Here is a 25,713-nt window from a genome sequence, read left to right as displayed (position 1 = left end):
CATCTCGTCCCACATGAGAGATGCATCTGACCACAACGTGTTTACCTACCCGCCGTGGCTGACATGGCTTTCACAGCTGCGGATCCAGTACCGAGCGAGATGTTCGCGTAGCGGCTCACCCTCACAGGGGCAGCTAAAAGCTTGTACCTGTTATACTGACGTCACATGTCTATATAAATAAGAGACAAGTCTCCCTTCGGTAAATCGTAAAGTGTCGCAGGAATAATTAGTAGTCGCTTTTGTTGTTGTAGAAGCCTTTGTGCTGTCACAGCTTGTCTGGATGGAAACTCTTGTCCCAGCAGAACCTGTTTATTAAAATAGCCCAGAATAACACGGATTGCATTGTTCCTGGTGGTGTTAACGGTGCAGCTTGTCCGTCCCAGATACCATAACATTCTGCTTTCAACAAACGTCTCCGAAACGGTAAACTTTCTCACTGCCAAAATCCTTCATCATGTCTGTGCATGCTTGCGAAAAGATCATCAATCATAAAATCATTCTTGTTGTTTGGAAAGAGAGCACTGCCTAAGCAAAGGTGGAAAAATCAAAGCAATTACGCAAACAGATTTCGAAGCACTGTGCTGCAAAAGAGGAAAATGGCGGGAATTTTCGGTCCTACAGCTGCTGGTCTGCATATATCCTAATGCCACAATCGCAGATGAGGGACAGCGTTCCACCAGAGATGGATTGTCTGATTCCACTTGCCTTTGAACACTTGAAGAAAGAAGACATCACTTACTCTCAGAATATTCTGTAGATACCTTGCCCTCATCATGTTCAAACTGGTCTGTAGACGTTACTATGTCCCAGCACAAAGGATGCCTCGTGCATGAATGGAGCATTCTGATTGGTGCTTACTGAATTTACCTGCCAAATTACTGATGCTGCCGGTGTGAGAGCACTGCCCAACTTTTTTTCTGGCAAAACTATTTTCTGGCAAAACTATTTTGCACAGATCGCCATATTGCACTGATAGTTAAACCCTGCAAAAGTGGTCTACAGATCGTCAAATACGGAAACACACTTCCTCAATTACACTGTTCTGCCACTAACGACGAAAGCTTGAATATTTCAGCATGAAACTGATCTCCAACCCGGCGATATACCACCACATACCATACCGATGTTGTAAACACACAGGTCATATCTTGCTCGATACAAAATCATCACTTCTGCATCCTGCATATAGCTATAGACCATCAGACACTCGTACATATACTGCAGACACAGACAGCATAAACACGTGGACCGTCATATAGTCTTCATAGCACTAAATACACTACTGGCCATTAAAATTTCTACACCAAGACAGGAAGAGGATGCTGTGATATGCAAATGATTAGCTTTTCAGAGCATTCACACAAGGTTGGCGACACCTACAAAGTGCTGACATGAGGAAAGTTTCCAACCGATTTCTCATACACAAACAGCAGTTGACCGGCGTTGCCTGGTTAAACGTTACTTTGACGCCTTCTGTAAGGAGGAGAAATGCGTACCATCACGTTTCCGACTTTGATAAAGGTCGTATTGTACCCTGTCGCAATTGCGGTTTATCGTATCGCGATATTGCTATTCGCGTTGGTCGAGATACAATGATTGTTAGCAGAATATGGAATCGGTGGGTCCAGGAGAATAATACGGAACGCCTTGCTGGATCCCAACGGCCTCGTATCACTAGCAATCCAGATGAAAGGCATCTTATGCGCGTGGCTGTAACGGATCGTGCAGCCCCGTCTCGATCCCTGAGTCAACAAATCCAGGATAATGCACGACCGCATGTTGCAGATCCTGTACGGGCCTTTCTGGATACAGAATATGTTCGACTGGTGCCCTGGCCAGCACATTCTCCAGATCTCTCACCAATTCAAAACGTCTGGTCAATGGTGGCTGAGCAACTGGCTCGTCACAATACGCCAGTCACTGCTCTTGATGAACTGTGGTATCGTGTTGAAGATGCATGGGCAGCTGTACCTGTACACACCATCCAAGCTCTGTTTGACCCAATTCCTAGGCGTATCGAGGCCGTTATTACGGCCAGAGGTGGTTGTTCTGGGTACTGATTTCTCAGGATCTATGCACCCAAATTGCGTGAAAATATAATCACATGTCAGTTCTAGTATATTATATTTGTCCAATGAATATCCGTTTATCATCTGCATTTCTTCTTGGTGTAGCAATTTTAATGGCCAGTAGTGTATTTTCCACGAGCTCGGTAGGTCACAAGTCATCTGCTACTGCACATACACTGGTCTGACGCATGACCAGAGCACCCTCAGGAGATGAGGTCAGTCTTCGAAGTGTTGTGTAAAGGTTGGGTTGGTTCCCCTTGGCATAAATGCGCCACTGGTTCTGGCCCTACCATGCTTGCTTTGTACACGCATCTCCAGACTCTGGGATTACAAAAACATATGTATTTTCACATGGTTTACTAGAATATCATACCATTTTCGCGATACTTCAAGATATCAAGCACGTAGCAGTCGCTTGCGCAGTATGATTCTGAAGATATACACTCCTGGAAATGGAAAAAAGAACACATTGACACCGGTGTGTCAGACCCACCATACTTGCTCCGGACACTGCGAGAGGGCTGTACAAGCAATGATCACACGCACGGCACAGCGGACACACCAGGAACCGCGGTGTTGGCCGTCGAATGGCGCTAGCTGCGCAGCATTTGTGCACCGCCGCCGTCAGTGTCAGCCAGTTTGCCGTGGCATACGGAGCTCCATCGCAGTCTTTAACACTGGTAGCATGCCGCGACAGCGTGGACGTGAACCGTATGTGCAGTTGACGGACTTTGAGCGAGGGCGTATAGTGGGCATGCGGGAGGCCGGGTGGACGTACCGCCGAATTGCTCAACACGTGGGGCGTGAGGTCTCCACAGTACATCGATGTTGTCGCCAGTGGTCGGCGGAAGGTGCACGTGCCCGTCGACCTGGGACCGGACCGCAGCGACGCACGGATGCACGCCAAGACCGTAGGATCCTACGCAGTGCCGTAGGGGACCGCACCGCCACTTCCCAGCAAATTAGGGACACTGTTGCTCCTGGGGTATCGGCGAGGACCATTCGCAACCGTCTCCATGAAGCTGGCCTACGGTCCCGCACACCGTTAGGCCGTCTTCCGCTCACGTCCCAACATCGTGCAGCCCGCCTCCAGTGGTGTCGCGACAGGCGTGAATGGAGGGACGAATGGAGACGTGTCGTCTTCAGCGATGAGAGTCGCTTCTGCCTTGGTGCCAATGATGGTCGTATGCGTGTTTGGCGCCGTGCAGGTGAGCGCCACAATCAGGACTGCATACGACCGAGGCACACAGGGCCAATACCCGGCATCATGGTGTGGGGAGCGATCTCCTACACTGGCCGTACACCACTGGTGATCGTCGAGGGGACACTGAATAGTGCACGGTACATCCAAACCGTCATCGAACCCATCGTTCTACCATTCCTAGACCGGCAAGGGAACTTGCTGTTCCAACAGGATAATGCACGTCCGCATGTATCCCGTAGCCACCCAACGTGCTCTAGAAGGTGTAAGTCAACTACCCTGGCCAGCAAGATCTCCGGATCTGTCCCCCATTGAGCATGTTTGGGACTGGATGAAGCGTCGTATCACGCGGTCTGCACGTCCAGCACGAACGCTGGTCCAACTGAGTCGCCAGGTGGAAATGGCATGGCAAGCCGTTCCACAGGACTACATCCAGCATCTCTACGATCGTCTCCATGCGAGAATAGCAGCCTGCATTTCTGCGAAAGGTGGATATACACTGTACTAGTGCCGACATTGTGCATGCTCTGTTGCCTGTGTCTATGTGCCTGTGGTTCTGTCAGTGTGATCATGTGATGTATCTGACCCCAGGAATGTGTCAATAAAGTTTCCCCTTCCTGGGACAATGAATTCACGGTGTTCTTATTTCAATTTCCAGGAGTGTAGATTGGAAATTATTGCTCTAGAGACCCAGAAATTTACCGAGGTGGAGGGTGCTGTAAACCACTGAGTAACTAGAAACGTATCTCGTCTGTTAAGACCTTTACATGAAAACTCGAAAAAAAATATAGAGGAAACTGATATTTCCACTCGTGAATTCTGATGTTGGTGATATAACATATTCCAAATCATCCTTTCGATTTGACGACATTCGACAATGAACGAAGTATCGGAAATACGACCTGCTGACGGTTGTGGAAATAGAAATATCTGTACCATTCTATTGACTTGACATACTTTTCCAAGCAAAAAAAAAAATCTTACATTCCCTTTGCTATCACAGTATTCCACACCAAATCCATACCATCCTCACGAATGGACATTTATTTCCAAAGACATGAATGACATGGACATAGATGGTGTATCTGTCCAGATACCCTACTAGGGTATTCAAAAACTGTCTTGATTAATACTTTTACTTTTGTGTTGCACGCGGTCAGTCATCAGCATCACAACCCATGTACATATCGTCACACATAAAAAACAAAAAATTATAGCAAAAATTACAAAGTAATATGAAGCTTAGATAAACGTATAACGTGTGATGCTAGACACACCAAAGTATTGTTATAGACTAAAAAATTCGTAATGATAAACTATATTTTTATACGTTGGAGTAATAGATACATATGCATTCCGTGTGGCTAGATTATTCTGAGGGTTGTGGTAACTCATGTGCATTTTTTTGTGTAATTCCACACGCATATTTTGCTTTCTGAAACTCATGGTTGTGTGTTAATAACAGAACACAAACTCTGTCTCATACAAAATTGTGATATGGTGCGCTCAGGTCTTCACAGGTAGTTAGTACATGATAAAATACATTCCTGTTGTTCATAATGTGTGGTTTGTAAGATAACTATTTTTGGTTTACCTAGTCATTTTATTCTGAATGGTGCATCGCCCCTCTGAATGACTTGCACTGTTCGTGATATCAATTAATTATCCTCAAAAAAGAAACTGTCTTGCGCATGTACTGCACCGAGAGGCTTTCAGACACACTACGAAGGGAACCTACGTTACACTAGCAGGAATTTAGCTCAACAGCTCAGATCCTCTTAGACACCCATCCAATGTGTTGACACAATATGAACTCCAGCGAAAACACAACATCCGCAAACATGCAGCTCGGGCATGGCCAATCACAGCAACGCAAACGAGAATCAATGAAGCTAACAACAAGTGAATAGATGGTAAGCAACATGAACACTCCAGACTTGGAGTAGGATGATAAAAAGTATTCCGACACTATCAGACAAAAAGGAGTGACAGTGACATGAAGCACACCTCCACCTAACCTTGTCACTTAATTTTACCACAAAAATTGCTCCGTAGAGTCTGCACCACATTCTCCCGTCTTGTTTCTCAAAGCAGCGATCTTAAAACAACCAAGCAAGACTTTCGAGCTGAATGATATCACAATAATTACTGCAACCCTCAGATGACACAAGCTGCAAGTGAAAGGCAGCCACCTAGCTTAGATTCTTATTTAGCAAAAATCTAAGCCTAAACAAAGTAATCGTATCCCAATTTGAATCCACATCACTTCTCTCTGTTAATCACGGAACAGGTGTCTATTATGGTATATAACAGCTGGATTTGGAGGCTGTATTTACAATTTTTATCGGCTGTTGCCTCCTATCTGGTTCTCTCTGGTCCCATTAGAAACACTGACTGTTACTCCGTCCGTGAAAGTTAATCCAGTTGCTCCTTGTCTCCAATGGCGGTACCTCTGCTTGCTGTTGCCCATGGCTGTGCCCCCCCCCCCCCCCCCCGATTCACCGTTTCTGTTATCACACGTCCACAGACAAATTCGAGTTTGTATCCTAATAGACAATGTAACACCCCACCCGTCACTTATCTGGTTTTGGCGTGTGTTCATCCTAGCTAATTGAGTAACAGATCGACAGAGAGTGCAAAACTGCCGCAATATCGGATAACGCAAAGAAAGTAATAAGGTCCTATGACTCCTGATTGAACTGCGGTGGCAGTGTTGTCATTAATTGATTCAGAATTGATCCCTTTTAATTAAAAAGGGGTGCACATTGATGTTATATTCAGATATTGAACACCAGATGCAAATGTGTTGAACATAAAGTTAATTAAGAAAGTGACTTGGGATTTCAACTACTTGACTGAAAAGAGATGCAGTCGATTAGCACAAATTTATTTTAACTCACGACCTTCAATCATCACATTACATGACTCTCCTAACAGGCAGTGGGAATAAACTGCGTTTATGTGGAGTAAAGCGCAATAAATCAAAATTAATTCCTATCGACTGACCCAGGCATAATGCGAAGAGCGAGAAAAATTCTACAATACACAGCCCATGAAACCCTTGTGGAAACTTTGCCGACGTGATCCAACAAATTAATCAGTGGCCTAACTCAAGCCAGAGCGGGCGCAATATCACCAAATTCAGCGTGGCGGAGCGGCGTCGTTGTGAGGATGTCGGCCGGCCTCGTGGTGCTGCAAGGCTGCACTCGTCTATTCACTCCTAGCTATCTTGCTCAGTACATAGCTGAACCAAAACTTTCTATCTCCAAGCTCAATCGTTCCATTTGCTAAGTCCTAAACTGCAGAGATGCTCACTCTCTCTCAGGCAAGCTGAGTAAAGAACACCACGTCCGCACTCTAGGCAAACTGGGAACAGAAGACCACTACAGAGACTTCTCCCAGTCTGCTCTTCGCCTCAGTTTCCCCTCCAGCAAAATCACTTACGCCAATTGCAGCGCAAGTCGCGTTAATTATTGGTTGCTTCCCAGCACTGACCAATGCCTGCTCTGGGAAGTGAACAAATTCCCACAAAAATTCCCTTCCTCTCAACTTCTGCTACTTAGTTCCTCCCAGCCCACCCATCAAGGTTAGCATCTGCATAAAACACCAATTTTTCCGAAATCCTGACTCCCAGGAGAGTACTTCAAATTCCTTGGTCCTATGTTTCCAACGGAGGCTGGCGTATTTCACTCCATCGCTCTTCACCTGATTTACTTCAGACTCTGCGGACCATGAATTCAGCGTGAAGTTGCTATAGTCACGAACAGGCATATTTCGGCCTGTGTTGACCACTCCACCATAGCTTTGCGCGGCTTTCTCGCATTTTTCACTGAAAACGGGATGAGGGTCATTTATCAACAGGCATACAAGTTCTCCGTCTGCTTCTCGGTACACCAGCATGGGGTCAACCACCCCCTCACTGTCACTCATCTTAAGGCAGCTGGAGGCCGCGCCCCGTTACCACTTTCTCAGAGCTTGAGCCACCCTAAGCTGCCTATTGTCGCTTCCCTTCACCGCTCCCCAGCCACACGCCACCACCTGGCCGTGGTCAACTGTAAATACTTCCCTGGGATAAACTAGCCTCCAGTAAATCGACGCGTTTCCATAAAGTTTCCATGTCATGTGAATTACTTTAAAACCATCACCCAACATGAATTATTCCAATACGTCCATACTATACCCTTTTCAAGATGCATTGTGCCTTGTCAGTCATTTTTGTTCAGTCCTACTGTTCGCTCAATGTGAGTTCGGTGATCTTTAATGACTTCATGTAAGTGGTATAGTTCTTGCCATCTTACAACAAGAAGGAGGATTGGGCCTGTTTAGATGGTTCTGAAAATTCTGAACAGTGATAAAAATGTTTATGGTCGAATCCCATATCATTATTTCTGTTCATTGTTTCCCTTGCTTCAGAGACATATAGTTCTTCAATTTAGTGTGTGACACCACCAGCCGGGCAAAGTGGCCGTGCGGTTCTGGCGCTGCAGTCTGGAACCGCAAGACCGCTACGGTCGCAGGTTCGAATCCTGCCTCGGGCATGGATGTGTGTGATGTCCTTAGGTTAGGTTTAACTAGTTATAAGTTCTAGGGGACTAATGACCTCAGAAGTTGAGTCCCATAATTCTCAGAGCCATTTGAACCATTTTGACACCACCACGCTAGTGAGAGATAAATCTTCCAGCACTGTTTTTGTCACGTATGTGTGACACACATCTCGGGACACAGTTATGCGACTGGTGGTATGCTTATTTGTGGTGGTCACGCAACACATGACTGGCACACTGGCGACTCTGTTGTATGTACAGATTTTGATATATCAGAATACGATCCTCCCCTGTTCTCTTGCTGCTCCATTCGCTGATCTGTCAGTCCTTTATGCTGTTGCTCTAGTTTACTTTCCGTCAGCGAATTTTCCGTCAGCGAATTTTCCGTCAGCGAATTTTCCGATATTTCTTCCTGTGTTTCTTTTACCATTTTCTTCCTATGTTACTCTAGTGTGGCTAGCACCTTCTTTGTTGGACACACTGCTTTTTTTGGCTGCTTCGCGCGTTTCTTCGCAACTAATGCCTCTTTCCATGCTGCTAATGCGTCAATGCAAGCTACTCTTGCGTCATTCTTTGCGTCGATTGCGATATGCGTTGACTGTTGTCATCTTCTGAATCTTAGCCATTTCGTCTTTGATATTCGTTATATATATTTTTTTAAATTCTTTCTCGTATTCCTGTCTTTTCTTGTTTTCTCGCTGTCTTTGCTCTTCTACTTTCTGCCTCCTGCCGTCTGCTTGTCCTGAAAACCCTTTATTTGCTTTAGTTTCCTTCTGCTTTTCCTCTTCTGGTTTATGCTTCCTATCTTCTGCCTGCCTTAAGACATCGAAGATTGCATCGATCCGCATATTCTTTCTTTTCACTAAATCGGGTGTACATATGCATTAATTCATTGCACTATGTCACTTTGGAGCCGAAACCAACATCTCTCTATCTTTTACTGTCGCATTTTAGGTGATGATTACTGTATCAACAGGTTGGGAATCCACTCCCCTTCATTTTCACTGTCATGGAACGCACTTTTCAGTTTCTAACAATGTGACGCTGCCACGACTGCTGTCTGACCGTTCTATCCAAATGTTGCTCAGGTCGTCATCGGACTCATCTATCTCCTTATTCTGAACCTGCTCATAAGAAAAATTTCTGTGTCTACTCTCCTTACGGCCTTATTGTCCTTTTCTTTCCATTATCATTCTCGTGGTCCTCTAAGAAATAATTACTATCCACCTGAACGAAATTTCCTACTACTCATAAAAGTCTCCACTGTATTAACACATGTATATGAAATAACCCTTTCAAACGAGTACAGCTCTGATACTGTCACTGTAAACCAAAACAACATGTGAGCCAGAAACCACAAACCAACACACATGTAAAATTATTCATCTAAGGAGGCAACACATGAGTTAGTAAATTCACGCCAACAACTGTAACTACCATGGAACCAATTGTTCACAATCTTGTAACATAAACTAATTGATAATTAAATCCGCGCGACCACTACGGTCGCAGGTTCGAATCCTGCCTCGGGCATGGATGTGTGTGATGTCCTTAGTTAGGTTTAAGTAGTTCTAAGTTCTAGGGGACTGATGACCACAGCAGTTAAGTCCCATAGTGCTCAGAGCCATTTGAACCATTTGATAATTAAACTGAAAACTATCACTCTGCAAGTTAAATCTATCTACAAAAACATGATCAGTCCAGGCTATGACATACACGCGAAATTAATTCAAAAATACTGGCAAGACCACATAAGATAATAAAAAAAAAAAAACGGAACAACTTCTGGATCCTGTAAGGGAACTACATTTATACAACTTGTCCCGTCTGGTGAGCAATTATGCAGGCACCTATGACGAACTTAAACTTATGCTTCTGAAAATTTCTACGATACAGAGGAGGAGGAGGATATTTAGTGTTTAACGTCCCGTCGACAACGAGGTCATTAGAGACGGAGCGCAAGCTCGGGTGAGGGAAGGATGGGGAAGGAAATCGGCTGTGCCCTTTCACAGGAACCATCCCGGCATTTGCCTGAAGCGATTTAGGTTCAAATTCAAATGGCTCGGAGCACTATGGGACTTAACTTTTCAGGTCATCAGTCCCCTAGAACTTAGAACTACTTAAACCTAACTAACCTAAGGACATCACACACATCCATGCCCGAGGCAGGATTCGAACCTGCGACCGTAGCGGTCGCGCAGTTCCAGACTGTAGCGCCTAGAACCGCTTGGCCACTTCGGCCGGCAAGCGATTTAGGGAAATCACGGAAAACCTAAATCAGGATGGCCGGAGACGGGATTGAACCGTCTTCGACACAGAACCACCCCTCAGTTACACTACCGTGCAGTTAAACACCATGGAAAGTGATCGCAAATGACAAAAGTATTTGGCTCTGGGCAGTGAAACGGTAGTGCTCTTATGCCCTAATCGCATACAGGGTGAAAATTATTTAAACCGACAAACTCTGGGAGGTTGCAGGGGACATCAAAACAAATATTTTTCCCTAATGTCATTTTTTCCTATGAGGATTATTTAAACCTGTGGATTCCGTATTATGCTCTTCAGTTGTTGGAGGCCATATCACGGTGTTTAGTTGGTAGAGGGCGTATTACGCTCTTCAGTTGTAGGCAACTGCTGTCCACCAGTGTAGTAGTTCACTGTCTCTGTTTACTAATGGAGCGGTACATCTGAAGTGAGTACACTGATATGATTGCTTCGAACTACGTAGCGCACCATAACGGAGGAGCTGCACAACGTGTTTAATCAACAACAATATTCTAATCGCCGTATCCCGCATCATACGAACTTTGCTGCTGTGTACCAACGTCTGCGCGAGACCAGGTCATTTAGCAGATTACCTGGACAGGGACGCCGTCGCACGGTAAGAACGCTGCAATTTAAGCAAGCTGTCTTGCAGCATGTGGAGCGGTATCCTTCAGTCAGCACTCGTGAAACTGCACATAACATGGGGACGAATCAGACGAATGTAAGAACAGTCCTTAGAGAACAATTGTTGCGTTCATTTCACTTGCAGCGTGTCCACAACCTGGAACCAGTTGATTATTCACCCAGACCATAGTTTTCGCAGTGGTACCTGGAACAGTGTGAAATGCATCCTACAGTTCCATCATTTGTGTTGTTTACCGATGAAGCGACGTTCGCACGTGATGGAGTCTTCAACATGCACAATTCGCATGTTTGGAGTGAGGATAACCTACATGCCACAGTTACTGGCGCTCATCAAGTGCGGTTCTTCGTTAATGCGTTGGTCGGTGTTGTTGGGGACTGTTTAATTGGGCCGCATCTGCTACCTAGGCCATTAAATGCCAGGCACTATTACAATTTTCTCGCCAGCGCATTGTCCGAATTGTTGTAAGACGTCCCGCTGCCTACAAGACAACGCATGTGGTTCCAACATGGGGCGCCGGCACATTTCAGTCGTCGTGTGCGTCGATTCATGGACCGACGGTTCCCAGAAACGCGGATTGGCAGAGGTGGTCCTGTACCATGGCCTGCTCGATCCCCAGATATGTCCCCTCTGGACTTTTTTGTGTGGTGTGTTGGGAGAGATGCGCAACCTTGTTTACGCAACTCCTGTTGCATCAGAAGAGGATCTGGTTGCCCGGGTCTGTGTCAGACACAACGTGATCCGACGGTGTAACCTATGTTTACGTGTCAATGGAGGCATTTTTGAAAATCTACTGTAATTGAAATTGGGTTGTGTTAATGTGTTGTCTCTTTGTCATAAAAAAATGGAAAAGTGTTTCTTGGTTTAATTAATTTGCCGTCAGAGAAATCTTCCTCTACCCGCTGAAATACTCCTCATAGGAAAAAATGACATTAGGGAAAAATATTTGTTTTGGTGTCTCCTACAACCTCCCAGAGTTTGTCGGTTTAAATACTTTTCACCCTGTATATCTCTGCATATTATACAGCCCCCATGCAGAAGACGGTCAAAATCTGTTCCCGCAATCCAAAAACATCTCGTGTCATCGAACAGTCATCCACTGGTACATTTTCTGACATCACAGCCAGTGCCCCAAACAAAACACTACTATTCTGCGTGCGTGGCAAGCAACGTCGGCCTACATGAACCAGAAAAAAAGCAATAGATATCCTGGTGACATGGTGTTGGGTGTCCGTAGTACCAGTCCACTTACTTTGGCTGCTGAGGTGAAATGTTTTCACATGCCTAAAAGATACTGACGGCTGAAAGCAAGGGGAAACTACAGCCGTAATTTTTCCCGACGGCATGCAGCTTTACTGTATGATTAAATGATGATGGCGTCCTCTTGGGTAAAATATTCCGGAGGTAAAATAGTCCCCCATTCGGATCTCCGGGCGGGAACTACTCAAGAGGACGTCATTATCAGGAGAAAGAAAACTGGCATTCTACGGATCGGAGCGTGGAATGTCAGATCCCTTAATCGGGCAGAAAGGTTAGAAAATTTAAAAATTAATGGATAGGTTAAAGTTAGATATAGTGGGAATTAGTGAAGTTCGGTGGCAGGAGGAACGAGACTTTTGTCAGGTGAATACAGGGTTATAAATACAAAATCAAATAGAGGTAATGCAGGTGTAGGTTTAATAATGAATAAAAAATAGGAATACGGGTAAGCTACTACAAACAGCATAGTGAACGCATTATTGTGGCCAAGATAGACACGAAGCCCACGCCTACTACAGTAGTACAAGTTTATATGCCAACTAGCTCTGCAGATGACGAAGAAATTGATGAAATGTATGATGAGATAAAAGAAATTATTCAGGTAGTGAAGGGAGACGAAAATTTAATAGTCATGGGTGACTGGCATTCATGAGTAGGAAAAAGGAGAGAAAGAAACATAGGTGAATATGGATTGGGGCTAAGAAATGAAAGAGGAAGCCGCCTGGTAGAATTTAGCACAGAGCACAACTTGATCATAGCCAACACTTGGTTCAAGAATCATGAAAGAAGGTTGTATACATGGAAGAACCCTGGAGATACTAAAAGGTATCAGATAGATTATATAATGGTAAGACAGAGATTTAGGAACCAAGTTTTAAACTGTAAGACATTTCCAGGGGCAGATGTGGACTCTGACCACAATCTATTGGTTATGAACTGTAGATTAAAACGGAAGAAACTGCAAAAAGGTGGGAATTTAAGGAGATGGGACCTGGATAAACTGAAAGAACCAGAGGTTGTACAGAGTTTCAGGGAGAGCATAAGGGAACAATTGACAGGACTGGGGGAAAGAAATATAGTAGAAGAAGAATGGGTGGCTTTGAGGGATGAAATAGTGAAGGCAGCAGAGGATCAAATAGGTAAAAAGACGAGGGCTAGTAGAAACCCTTGGGTAACAGAAAAAATATTGAATTTAATTCATGAAAGGAGAAAATATAAAAATGCGTAAATGAAGCAGGCAAAAAGGAATACAAACGTCTCAAAAATGAGATCGACAGGAAGTGCAAAATGGCTAGCAGGGATGGCTAGAGGACAAATGTAAGGATGTAGAGGCTTATCTCACTAGGGGTAAGATAGATACTGCTTGAGGAAAATTAAAGAGACCTTTGGAGAAAGGAGAACCACTTGCATGAATATCAAGAGCTCAGATGGAAAGCCAGTTCTAAGCAAAGAAGGGAAAGCAGAAAGGTGGAAGGAGTATATAGAGGGTATATACAAGGGCGACGTACTTGAGGACAATATTATGGAAATGGAAGAGGATGTAGATGAAGATGAAATGGGAGATTTGATACTGCGTAAAGAGTTTGACAGAGCACTGAAAGACCTGGTTCGAAACAAGGCCCCCGGAGCAGACAACTTTCCATTAGAACTACTGACAGCCTTGGGAGAGCCAGTCCTGACAAAACTCTACCATTTGGTGAGCAAGATGTATGAGACAGGCGAAATACCCTCAGACTTCAAGAAGAATATAATAATTCCAATCCGAAAGAAAGCAGGTGTTGATAGATGTGAAAATTACCGAACTATCAGTTTAATAAGTCATAGCTGCAAAATACTAACGCGAATTCTTTACAGACGAATGGAAAAACTGATAGAAGCCGACCTCGGGGAAGATCAGTTTGGATTCCGTAGAAATGTTGGAACACGTGAGGCAACACTGACCCTACGACTTATCTTAGAAGAAAGATTAAGGAAAGGCAAACCTATGTTTCTAGCATTTGTAGACTTGGAGAAAGCTTTTGTCAATGTTCATTGGAATACTCTCTTTCAAATTCTGAAGGTGGCAGGGGTAAAATACGGGGAGCGAAAGGCTATTTACAATTTGTACAGAAACCAGATGGCAGTTATAAGAGTCGAGGGACACGAAAGGGAAGCAGTGGTTTGGAAGGGAGTGAGACAGGGTTGTAGCCTCTCCCCGATGTTATTCAATCTGTATATTGAGCAAGCAGTAAAGGAAACAAAAGAAAATTCGGAGTAGGTATTAAAATCCATGGAGAAGAAATAAAAACTTTGAGGTTCGCCGATGACATTGTAATTCTGTCAGAGGCAGCAAAGGATTTGGAAGAGCAGTTGAACGGATTGGACAGTGTCTTGAAAGGAGGATATAAGATGAACATCAATAAAAGCAAAACAAGGATAATGAAATGTAATCGAATTATGTCGGGTGATGCTGTGGGAATTAAATTAGGAAATGAGACACTTAAGTGAGTAGAGAGGATATAAAATGTAGACTGGCAATGGCAAGGAAAGAATTTCTGAAGAAGAGGAATTTGTTAATATCAAGTATAGATTTAAGTGTCACGAAGTCGTTTCTGAAAGTATTTGTATGGAGTGTAGCCATGTATGGAAGTGAAACATGGACGATAAATAGTTTTTACAAGAAGAGAATAGAAGCTCTCGAAATGTGGTGCTACAGAAGAATGCTGAAGGTTAGATGGGTAGATCACGTTACTGATGAGGAGGTATTGAATAGAATAGGGGAGGAGTTTGTGGCACTACTTGACAAGAAGAAGGCATAGGTTTTTAGGGCATGTTCTAAGGCATCAAGGGATCACAAATTTAGAATTGGTTGGTAGCTTGGAGGGTAAAAATCGTAGAGGGAGACAAAGAGATGAATACACTAATCAGATTCAGAAGGATGTATGTTGCAGTAAGTACTGGGAGATGAAGAAGCTTGCACAGGTTAGAGGAGCATGGAGAGCTGCATCAAACCAGTCTCAAGACTGAAGACCACAACAACAACAGAAGATACTGAACTCGCAGGAAGGTCCACAAGAAACATAATAAGGACATCAGCAGAATCAGATGTATGCACTCTTCTTGGCTGAGATCAGTTGAGCAGGTGCTGGTCCATGGCGAATCAGTAAAAGGAATCGTAAAAAGTTCTGCTGCCGGCCTGTGGGACAGCACACCATAGCTTGCTATGAGCGGTTTTCTGCCTGTGACTAATGGATGCCCTACCGCTCAGGCCATGTTCTGCGTCTGTATTCCATTTTATGAAAGTGTTGGCCCAGCCTCCGCTGGCTTAGCCACTATACCTGCTCCTGAATTGCGACAAGGGTTGAAGCATTCGTGTACAACAGACTGTATAGAATACCTTGGTATTTGCACCTGATTGTGGAGGAGTTCATTAATAGGCAGTTGGTTTATGGTATAATAGAAGTGAGTAATAGTCATATAGGCCGGTGTGAGGTGGAGCGTACACCATTAAGTTACTTAGTGGTTTTGACTTTGTACATATGTACTGTTTGTGTTTTTCTTTTTTTCGTTTATAAATGTATAGCTATGGTGTTCTTTTGATCATTGACAAAGGTCTTCTTAGGCACTTGTGGGTTTTATTGTTCTGAAGAAGGTGTAGTTATCTAAGCCGAAACCTAGGTTAACACTAGGTGCTTTTTTCGCAATCGAGGCGGCTTTCTAGTTTCTTTAACACTTTATTGCCTTTGCATCTAAACAACTTAGTAGGGCTGAGAGAAACTAGATGAGCATGGAGAAAGAAATGCTTAGATTCATACATAGAGTAATGTATTTTCGATGATGCCGGCCGCGGTTGCCGTGCGGTTCTAGGCGCTTCAGTCCGGAACCGCGAGACTGCTACGGTCGCAGGTTCGAATCCTGCCGCGGGCATGGATGTGTGGGATGTGCTTAGGTTAGTTAGGTTTAAGTAGTTCTAAGTTCTAGGGGACTGATGACCTCAGATGTTAAGTCCCATAGTGCTCAGATCCATTTATTTTCGATGTTACCTTTATGGGAAGAATTCATTGTGGCGATCTATCACTATGCTTTGAAATGGTTGTTAGGGATGGAGGACCCATCCAGCAGACTAATGAGGTAAGCTTTAAAACTCTGATGGATGTATTATGTCATTTAACCAGACTTCAACTTAGAGTTAATGCTGAGACTGATTAATCATTTCTCTTGGCATGTGGATACAAAATTGTTTGGAGTACTGGAAACGATGATTAAAGATCAAAGGGCGAATTTCATGTCAGACTGAATGAAGGAATTGTGTAATTTATTAAGTGTGAAGAAATTAAGAACTAGTCGATTTCACCCTCAGTCGAATGGAAGATGGAAGAAGTGCTTCAGACGATCAGGAGAGTGCAGAGTTACTATGTGAACTCTTGCCACAAAGATTAGGACAAGTATCTTTTACGTTTATTGTATGCATAAAATTCAAATGTTCACAATAGTAAATGGTTGTCACCATACAAGAGGGTGTGTTGGAGAAACTGCCACTACCATTTGATATCAATGAAGCAAAAAGAGAAAAGGACCGGTGACTTCGTGAGAACAATGAGAGAGAAAGGGAAGTGAGTACAGAGGCCAAACATCAAGGCGCTGGAGACACAGGAGTGTTAATGTGCAGTAGGCTTACAGCAGCATAGAGTAGACTGTGGGTGATGTCTAGTGCTTATACACTGAAAGACAAGACAAAAGGATTTGTGCCAAGGAACCAAGATCCTTATCACATAAGAGAAACCACATCACCAGCCAAAATTAGTCAACAGTTGCTGATGATGTCGACAATAGCACATGTTCGACGCTTAAGACCATTCAGAGGCGCCCTGGAGTCGATCTCATTGGTGGTAAGAATAGAACCCAAGGAAAACAGTCGAAGTGGAGGAGTACATGGGAAACTGTAAATGAATTGGTGCAAAAAGTGCCACATGCACTGAGATCAATAAAGTAGCAGACGTATTTTTACTGTGGTTATTAATGATTATTTAGGATACTGCGTTTTGTTTGCCAGGAATAGCATGTATTACTGTGTACATAAGAATTTTGTATTAGAAAAAAGGTTCTTTGGTTTTACTTTTATGAGAGTTGCTGACTGGTGACAGCAAACTTCTTTGAGAGATGGAGGATGATGGCAGTCTGTGTCCCATTGTGGTGCTGTGCTTCTTGACCTGGGGCGGAGTGAAGGAGCTGTAGAACCAACACCTGGAGGGAAGAGTTCTGTTTGCCAGGCCTATGTGAAACTAAAATAACTCAGAATTAATTTTACACAGTATTTTAAGTGCAAAAAAATTGCAAGTGCCGCAGTACTCCAAATGGAGTTCTCAGACGATAACAGACACTTTACAGCATATTTCCCCGTGCTACGTCACTTTATAGACTACGATTTCGCCTCACATCGGATTTTACGTCTACAAGTCGGATAAATTTGAACATCTATATCCTATCCTGGAAACGAATAAAGAAATTGTAAGTAGGCTGTTTAGATTTTTATATTGGTAATGCCACGTAGCGCTCTGGCTGTGCTGTGTGCAGCCTGTGGCTAGTTTGCATTGTTGTCTGCCATTGTAATGTTAGGCAGCGGAAGCTGGATGCGAACAGCGCGTAGCGTTGCACAGTGGGAGGTGAGCCGCCAGCAGTGGTGGATGTGGGGAGAGAGATGGCGGAGTTTTGTAATTTGTCATGAATTGCTATATATATATTATGACTATTAAGGTAAATACATTGTTTGTTCTCTATTAATATCTTTCATTTGCTAACTATCCCTATCAGTAGTTAGTGCCTTCTGTAGTTTGAATCTTTTATTTAGCTGGCAGTAGTGGCGCTCGCTGTATTGCAGTAGTTCCAGTAACGAAGATTTTTGTGAGGTAAGTGATTTGTGAAAGGTATAGGTTAATGTTAGTCAGGGCCATTCTTTTGCAGGGATCTTCGATAGTCAGATTGTGTTGCGCTAAATAATATTGTGTGTCAGGTTAAGCACAGTCTCGTATACAATTGTTCTAAGGGGCGTTTCATATGTCGACCCTGCCAGGATACCTCACTGGAATCTTCTGATTTTTTCTTGTAGTTTGGGTATTTAGTGTAGCTTTTGTTTATTGCTAGTGCGTAATTATAGAGAGAATTTCCTTGGTAGTTGTGGTTTTTCATTGTTGCACAGTAAAACAGTTGTGGCATGCACGTAGATTTGCACCAAGTATTTCGCAGCTGCAATTAACTAGATATTATTTTCAGTGCTATGTTAATGTGTTCTCTTATTTTTGCTCTTCAAATTGTGTTTTTCTGTGTTATTGTGTGAAATATTGTCACAATAATGGCGTGTGAAAAACGTAACACTAGGCTCCAAAGTAAACTGAGCAATAATAGTGATGACGAGCGTAGCTTATCAGCACCACTGTGTAGTGAATTAACAGACGTTCCAAGTAGTAATTTGGTAATTGTGAATAGGGAAATGGAGCGGGCGGCAAATAATGGTGTAGACAGTGAAACAGGTTGTGAACAGGGAAGCATTATCGATCGATCGGTCGGCAACAGCTCGCCTCAGGAATCCAAAATGACAGAACACAATATTACAAATACTGTAGATTCAGGTTTTGGGTCCTCACCGTTTTCTCAAATGAGTCAAGACACATTTTCTGCTTGTCAAAATGTGAATGTTGCTGGTGCAAATGCACTGCCGAAAAGCGTAGAGGAACAGATTCCAGACACTAATGCATTGTTATTACAATTAATGCAACAAATGGGACAAAAGCTTCAAAAGTTAGACACAATGGAACAAAATCAGAGACAAACACAGCAACAGCTTCAAACGTTAGCCTCATTGGAACAAACTCTCGAACAAACACGTGAAGATTTAACTGCTGAGTTACATACCATTGAATCGAAATGTCAGAAAGTCTGTAATGACGTAAAAACACAAATTTGTGAGCATTTCCTACCTATTTTTTCGCGTCATGAAAATGCATTACAGAATCACGAAGCAGCCATAAAAGAACTGCAAACTATTGTTCATGAAAATCATGAGTCCTTGCAACTAAAATTGACTCAGTTGCATCTACCGATTCGGTTACGCAACTTGCAAAAACTCAGGAAAATTTAAAGGACACAGTAGTTACCCTGAAAATTGTTTCAGAAAGACACATGGAGGAAATAAGTACACTATCGGAGAAAGTAGCCGAACTTTCGGATCAGGTCACAAACTTATCTACAAAGGTAGATGATGATCTGAATGACACAAGACCCGTAGCCTTCACTGACACAGAAGAGTATGAACAAATAAGAAAATTCAAACAAAATCAAAATCAAATCAATACGCAACACCAAAGAGAAATCCGGGAAGTTCAAGATCAGTTGACGCAGGTAATACAAGAATTACATATTTCAGAGGACACTCGCGCTCCAACACGGGAAGAGGGACATAGAAATACGGAACAGCCACAAAATAATAATTCAGGGCACTTTGGAAATTATGAAAGAAATTGGCAATGTGCACCGAATTTTGAGATCGAACCGCCGACATGACGTAACAATGACCGACATGCGACTCGCCGACATGATGATTTTGATTATAAGCTGTTCATTACTACACATAAATTCAAAACGTTTAAGAGTTCTGCTAACGATATTCATCCACAAGCGTGGCTCCATCAATTCTCTCATTGTTTTCCTCCCAACTGGTCATTAGAACACAGATTAGAATTTATGTGTGGCTACTTGGAGAATGAACCAGCTGTAAGAATGCGATCGGTCATTCACGATTGCCACAGTGAAGGAGAATTTTACCATGCCTTCCTATCAGCATATTGGTCTCAAGCTACACAAGACCAAGTAAAACATAGCATCATGATGATGAAACACTTTGAACAATCTGAATTTTCCAGTCTTGTGAAATATTTTGAAGACATGTTGCACAAGAATCAGTACCTATCAAACCCATACAGCCCCTCAGAACTCATTCGCATTTGCTTAATCAAATTACCTGAACATTTACGGCATATTATTTTGGCAGGACGTTGCAAAGACGACATTGAAGCTTTTCAGGGACTCTTACAAGAATTAGAAATTGACACAGACAGTCGCGGGATGCGAAAACAGGAAAACAATCACTACAGATCACATCCGTCACAATTCCGTGACGACAGAAACAATAACTGGACACGACAAGGCTATTCTTACAACGCAAATCGTGATCGAAACAGACACCACCCGTATGACAACCACTGGCAGAGTAATAGTTACAGAGAAAGATCGCATTTCTGTAGTAATGAATATGACAGAGATAACCATAGAAACAGACAATTTGGCAACCAGAACAATTATTATCACGAGATACAGAATAATTTCAGACGCAACAGTTCAGCGCGCAGTTACGACTCAGGGAGAAATTCTCCACCACGTGACCGACACGAAAGAAACTGTGTAAACTACCGACAAAACGACAGGCCTGAATTCCATCAGAACTGGCGAGCTTTAAACAGAGCTGGGCCCTCTCGGCAAGGCGAATTTGTGGAAGTTAGGCCTCCTAATCCCAGTAACAGCGCGCGCCAACAAAGAAACAGACAATGACTCGTACCGCAGGCAGCCACCTGTGCCCGCTGGCTGAGGGAAAAATAACATTGACGCTAACCTCGAGCAAAATTCCCGTATTCTTTACGGACGAATACCGCATGATAATTGCATTCAAGTTGAAACTCTGCGTACTAGGAAGAGTAAAGGTTTACACCACATTTCACATGTAAAACCGTTTATTGAAAGATAATCTGCCTTTTAACTTTGTCTTTGCCATAAAACGTTTCACTTCACGTTACTAGTATGCTTTAGAAACTGTTACCATGCAACAATGTTTAAAGTTAAATATCCAGTCAAGAACCAAGAGAACTTATTCAAACAGAAATTAAAAATGCGTTGTTATTGCGAACAAACGACACAGTGTTATTGTGTGTGTACATTCTTGCTTGTTAGTTGCACGATTACGTAACGACTATAAGGCTCAAATACTTAGAATATTTACCAGTACTGCTAATGAGATTTTAATGCAACATTTTGGTTTACTTGATAATACATTCTGAATTAAAGTACTTTCTGGGAGATACCAGATGACACAGTGGTTAGTTAATGTGACTGCTACACGATTTTATCACGACGCTACTAATGAGTGACAATTTACAATGTTGCTTTTTCGGTGTTTCTGTTTCATATCTGCACAGTTTTACTGAATTCTTCTGGAAAGTAAAACCTGTTTAATAGTAACTTTTGTGGTATAGCTACAATGAGACAGCCTTTTCCGTAGCACAACAATACGTTACAGCACAGTAATTTCTTCATCACAACAATAAGCGTAATAACTAAGAAATCTATATGCAAAGCATTTCACTTTTGTTTATCATGAGGTAAGTACATTGACTTCTGCAGAACTTAGCTTTCGGAGGACAATAACTACGACACTTCCACAGAGATTATCTTACAGCAAGACGCACATTTAGCGCTACAGGACACGTATTTGAGTGATTAATTTTGTCTTAAAACATTTATTTTTAAAGATTTTTGAATTACAAAGAAAGTTTTACGTGATACATTTCATTCCATTGCTCTAATCTGTAACAGCTGAGGGTATAATTACAATAATCCTCAGGGGGGTACACGCCTGCTTTGTGTACCATGTGTTTGGCAAGCACAAGGAGCCCTAGCTAGTATGGTATTTGCTTATACAACTTTACACATCGGTACCATATTTCTCTAACACAAATTACACAGCTATCTGATCATTTAACTGAGAGAGACAAACTTTTTTATTACGTCAGTGATCGATGTTTACGTGATTACACCGCTGGATAACTTCACACTTACGAAATTGTATTTCGTCTGTACTTTGTGAACTGTTCATATTTTTTCGGAACCATTGTGGTACTATGAGAGCTTTGAATGATGTATTTGGGATGGGATCATGATTTTTAAAGTACGTTTGAGGTAGATGACACTATTGAAATGAGCAGAGAATATTCTTTAAGTTTTGAAATTATTGCAGAAAGCTACGACGTTTTTGAGATTTGACTGAGGTGTTATGATGTTATTTTTACGACAACGATGTGTATTATGCTGCTGAGGTATGTTTATGATTAATAGCCTGAGGCTATATGAGTTATTTGATTATGCTTCATATTTATAATGATGAAATATGGAAGAGTGTCGATGAGTACGTATATGTGTAATAAGGTAAGGAGTAATGATTAGTGGTTAGGCACTCTAATTTGTGAAAAAGGTTGTTGGAAACCAAGAATCGTACTTTTAAGAGTTATGAAATGTGTATGTAAATGCGTGAATGTATCACAATACCGGCGAAAATTTTTGGACACTGTTATATTCATAGGATTTTGTTTCTACACATTTGCAACGTAAATTCTCGACCTGTGAAATTTTTATATGAGACTGTCACTGTAGCGGAAACTGCTGTCGTAAATATTTCCATAAGAAAGTTAAGTGACCACCTGCACGTGCGTCGTGGGCACCCAGGTGTGTCAGACGCCTGGAGAACAAGCCATTAGAGTGCGTGCCTTTCCAGAGGCACAGGTAGAAAAGAGAAAAAAGGGAGGCCATTATCCTCACTTTTGACATACCTTTGTAGAAAGCACCGCAAACACGACACGCTTACATCTGCACACCTGATTATGACAAGCGTCTTTCTCTAGAATTGAGGGAATTTTTACTGCGTTATGAAATGCCATATGGCTAATGAATGATGTTTCATGCCGTCCTTTGTACATATTTGCTCATTTTCTTTAATATCTAGTTTCTAGCTGCACTGCAGCATTGGTTAAAATAAAATTTAATATATGTACTAATATAGTTATTTTATGCCTACAGATCCAGTCAATAAGAAATTTATGATCTACTTCCAAGAAAACGAGGGCACATAAATAGACATTTCCCTTTACAGGAATTGCATAAATAATTTCTTTACGATTTGGTAACTTATCTGCTAGTGTAAGTTCTTGTGATGCATCACTTTAGTGTTCAGATGTGACATAGGTATTAAACATGGCCATTTTTACTGTAATATTTTTTCTGCTTGAGCTTTGTCATGTATAGATATAAGTTAATACTTCTGCTGCTGCTGTTTGCCAGGCAAAGTGCTACTGGATTTTAAATTGTGTTACTCTGTTAAGCTAGTTTTACTATTGATTTATTTTTATTGTTGCTGCACATTGGCTCATATTAGTTGTAATGTTGCTTTGCCTGGTAACTTAGATTTACTGTAGCTTGCTTTGCAATTTTCCATTTTTTTTGCATTGCTGTTTGTGTTAATTTGTTATGTGCTGCTGCATTGCCTCGTCCCTTGGCATATATATATCTGAGCTCAGTAGATTTAAGTTAGCTTAAGAAGGGGTAGACTATATAAGAAACTAACTATGATGAATCGGAAGAATGCACTGAGAAGCTATAAGAAAATGGTTTGGCCAAAAAAGTAGTGCACAGTGGAGAAAAACTATTTTTGAAAGAGGATGTGAACAGAATACAGAAAGCAGGCTTAGATAGGACTTTTGGGAATAATGATGAACGAAGGGAGATCTCCATGCAAAATACTGCAGTAAAACAAACCCTGTCCTTTCCTTTTGTGTCATCCCTCTATATGTTGCGTACTCTTGTGTATTTGTGTTTTTCCTGTCTTTATGTGTTTAGCTGATGAGAGCTATGTTGTAGACATTTTCTAACACTCTGTTATTTACTTTGTAAAGATGTTTAGACATTATTTATACAGTTTGGTTGCTCACATGTGAAGGTGATGTTTCAAACGTTCTTCTGATCTTTTATGTATTTACTTATGTCATAATTCCTGTAACACTGATGTATATGTTAGTTCAATTCTTTTGTAAAGCCCATATTACTACAAATGTTATCTGTATTGTTATGTTTTTAATTATGTATGTTGTACCTTTGTCATTGTATTCTTATGTTATAAAATTGTAATTGACAGCAGTTCATCAAATTAAGTAACGTGTAAGTTCCATTTCACTGCACACATTTCTGTTGGTCATAGTATATGGACAATATGTGAGAAGTAGGGACTGATAGTGTCTGCACGTGTGTTAATAATTCAGCAAGGGACTGGATAACAGCATTGCTGGTTCTAAGGACAATTCAAAAAACTTTGTGAGTGCACGAGTGGTGGTTTATGGATTTGCTATATTATCCGCAAGACTCTTCACTGGTGAATGTGCACTTGCACCATCACAGCAGATGGCTGCTGGCCATCTCTACCAGGACTACAGTGGGTCTACACCTTTGCTGACTCACCAGTACCACAATTTCTACAAGGACTACAGTGGGTCTGCACCTCTGGTGGCCCACCAATACTCTCTACCAGGACTGCAGTGGGTCTGCTCTGTGATGACCTACCTACCAATATTCGTCAGAACTTCGAATGACTCTGCTGTGGGTTTGCTCCATTGTGGCCCATTACCTGTCAGCATGTCAAGAGTCAGCACTGTCTTTCCGTTGGAAGGACACCAGTACTTCTTCAAGACTGCATGGAAATCTACTACTTCTGTGTGCAATTTTTTTTACTAATGAGACTTTGTGAAAAAAAACTGTAATTACTCTTATGATGAATGATCAGGACTGTCTTTATGGACTGTGAGAACATTTCAGCTTTTGACCAACATTGTATAAATAAGTGTGTGCATTTGATATCTTTGTTATTGTAATTATGAAAAATTTTTTCAAATCATTATTGGCCACTGCCCAAAAATATTTTGTAAAATTTTTTGTGGGGAGCATGGGGGCTATGTAAGTAGGCTGTTTAGATTTTTATATTGGTAATGCCACGTAGCGCTCTGGCTGTGCTGTGTGCAGCCTGTGGTTAGTTTGCATTGTTGTCTGCCATTGTAGTGTCGGGCAGCGGCAGCTGGATGTGAACAGCGCGTAGCGTTGCACAGTGGGAGGTGAGCCGCCAGCAGTGGTGGATGTGGGGAGAGAGATGGCGGAGTTTTGTAATTTGTCATGAATTGCTATATATATATTATGACTATTAAGGTAAATACATTGTTTGTTCTCTATTAATATCTTTCATTTGCTAACTATCCCTATCAGTAGTTAGTGCCTTCTGTAGTTTGAATCTTTTATTTAGCTGGCAGTAGTGGCGCTCGCTGTATTGCAGTAGTTCCAGTAACGAAGATTTTTGTGAGGTAAGTGATTTGTGAAAGGTATAGGTTAATGTTAGTCAGGGCCATTCTTTTGCAGGGATCTTCGATAGTCAGATTGCGTTGCGCTAAATAATATTGTGTGTCAGGTTAAGCACAGTCTCGTATACAATTGTTCTAAGGGGACGTTTCAAAATCAATTTTTTTTTCAATTTTATTCGAGATCGGGATCTTTGGAATATATCGTAAAAATTTCAGCCTTTTGTTGTGCATAGCCCGTCTTGAAATCCTCGGCTGGGTTTTGGTACGCTGGTGACGGTGAAAAGAAACACTTTCCTTGGGCTTTTCTGAGGAATCGACCATGAACTAATGATGCCTCTGTAAGTTGCATCAAACCCACTGCAGACCACATCAAACGCAAAAAGAATCAGCCGATTCGCTACATTTTCCTAAGCAATTTTCATTTTTTCAATTTTTGCAGTTTTTTATTTTGTTTATCTACAACATTTTAAAAAGACTAATGTTGTTTTAAAGTAATGATAATTTAAATAAAAATAAAATTTTGTTGTTTTAAGAAGAA

The sequence above is a fragment of the Schistocerca cancellata genome, chromosome 3, assembly GCF_023864275.1.
Source record: "Schistocerca cancellata isolate TAMUIC-IGC-003103 chromosome 3, iqSchCanc2.1, whole genome shotgun sequence".
In the NCBI taxonomy this organism is placed as follows: Eukaryota; Metazoa; Arthropoda; class Insecta; order Orthoptera; family Acrididae; genus Schistocerca; species Schistocerca cancellata.
This window is presented reverse-complemented; position numbering follows the sequence as displayed.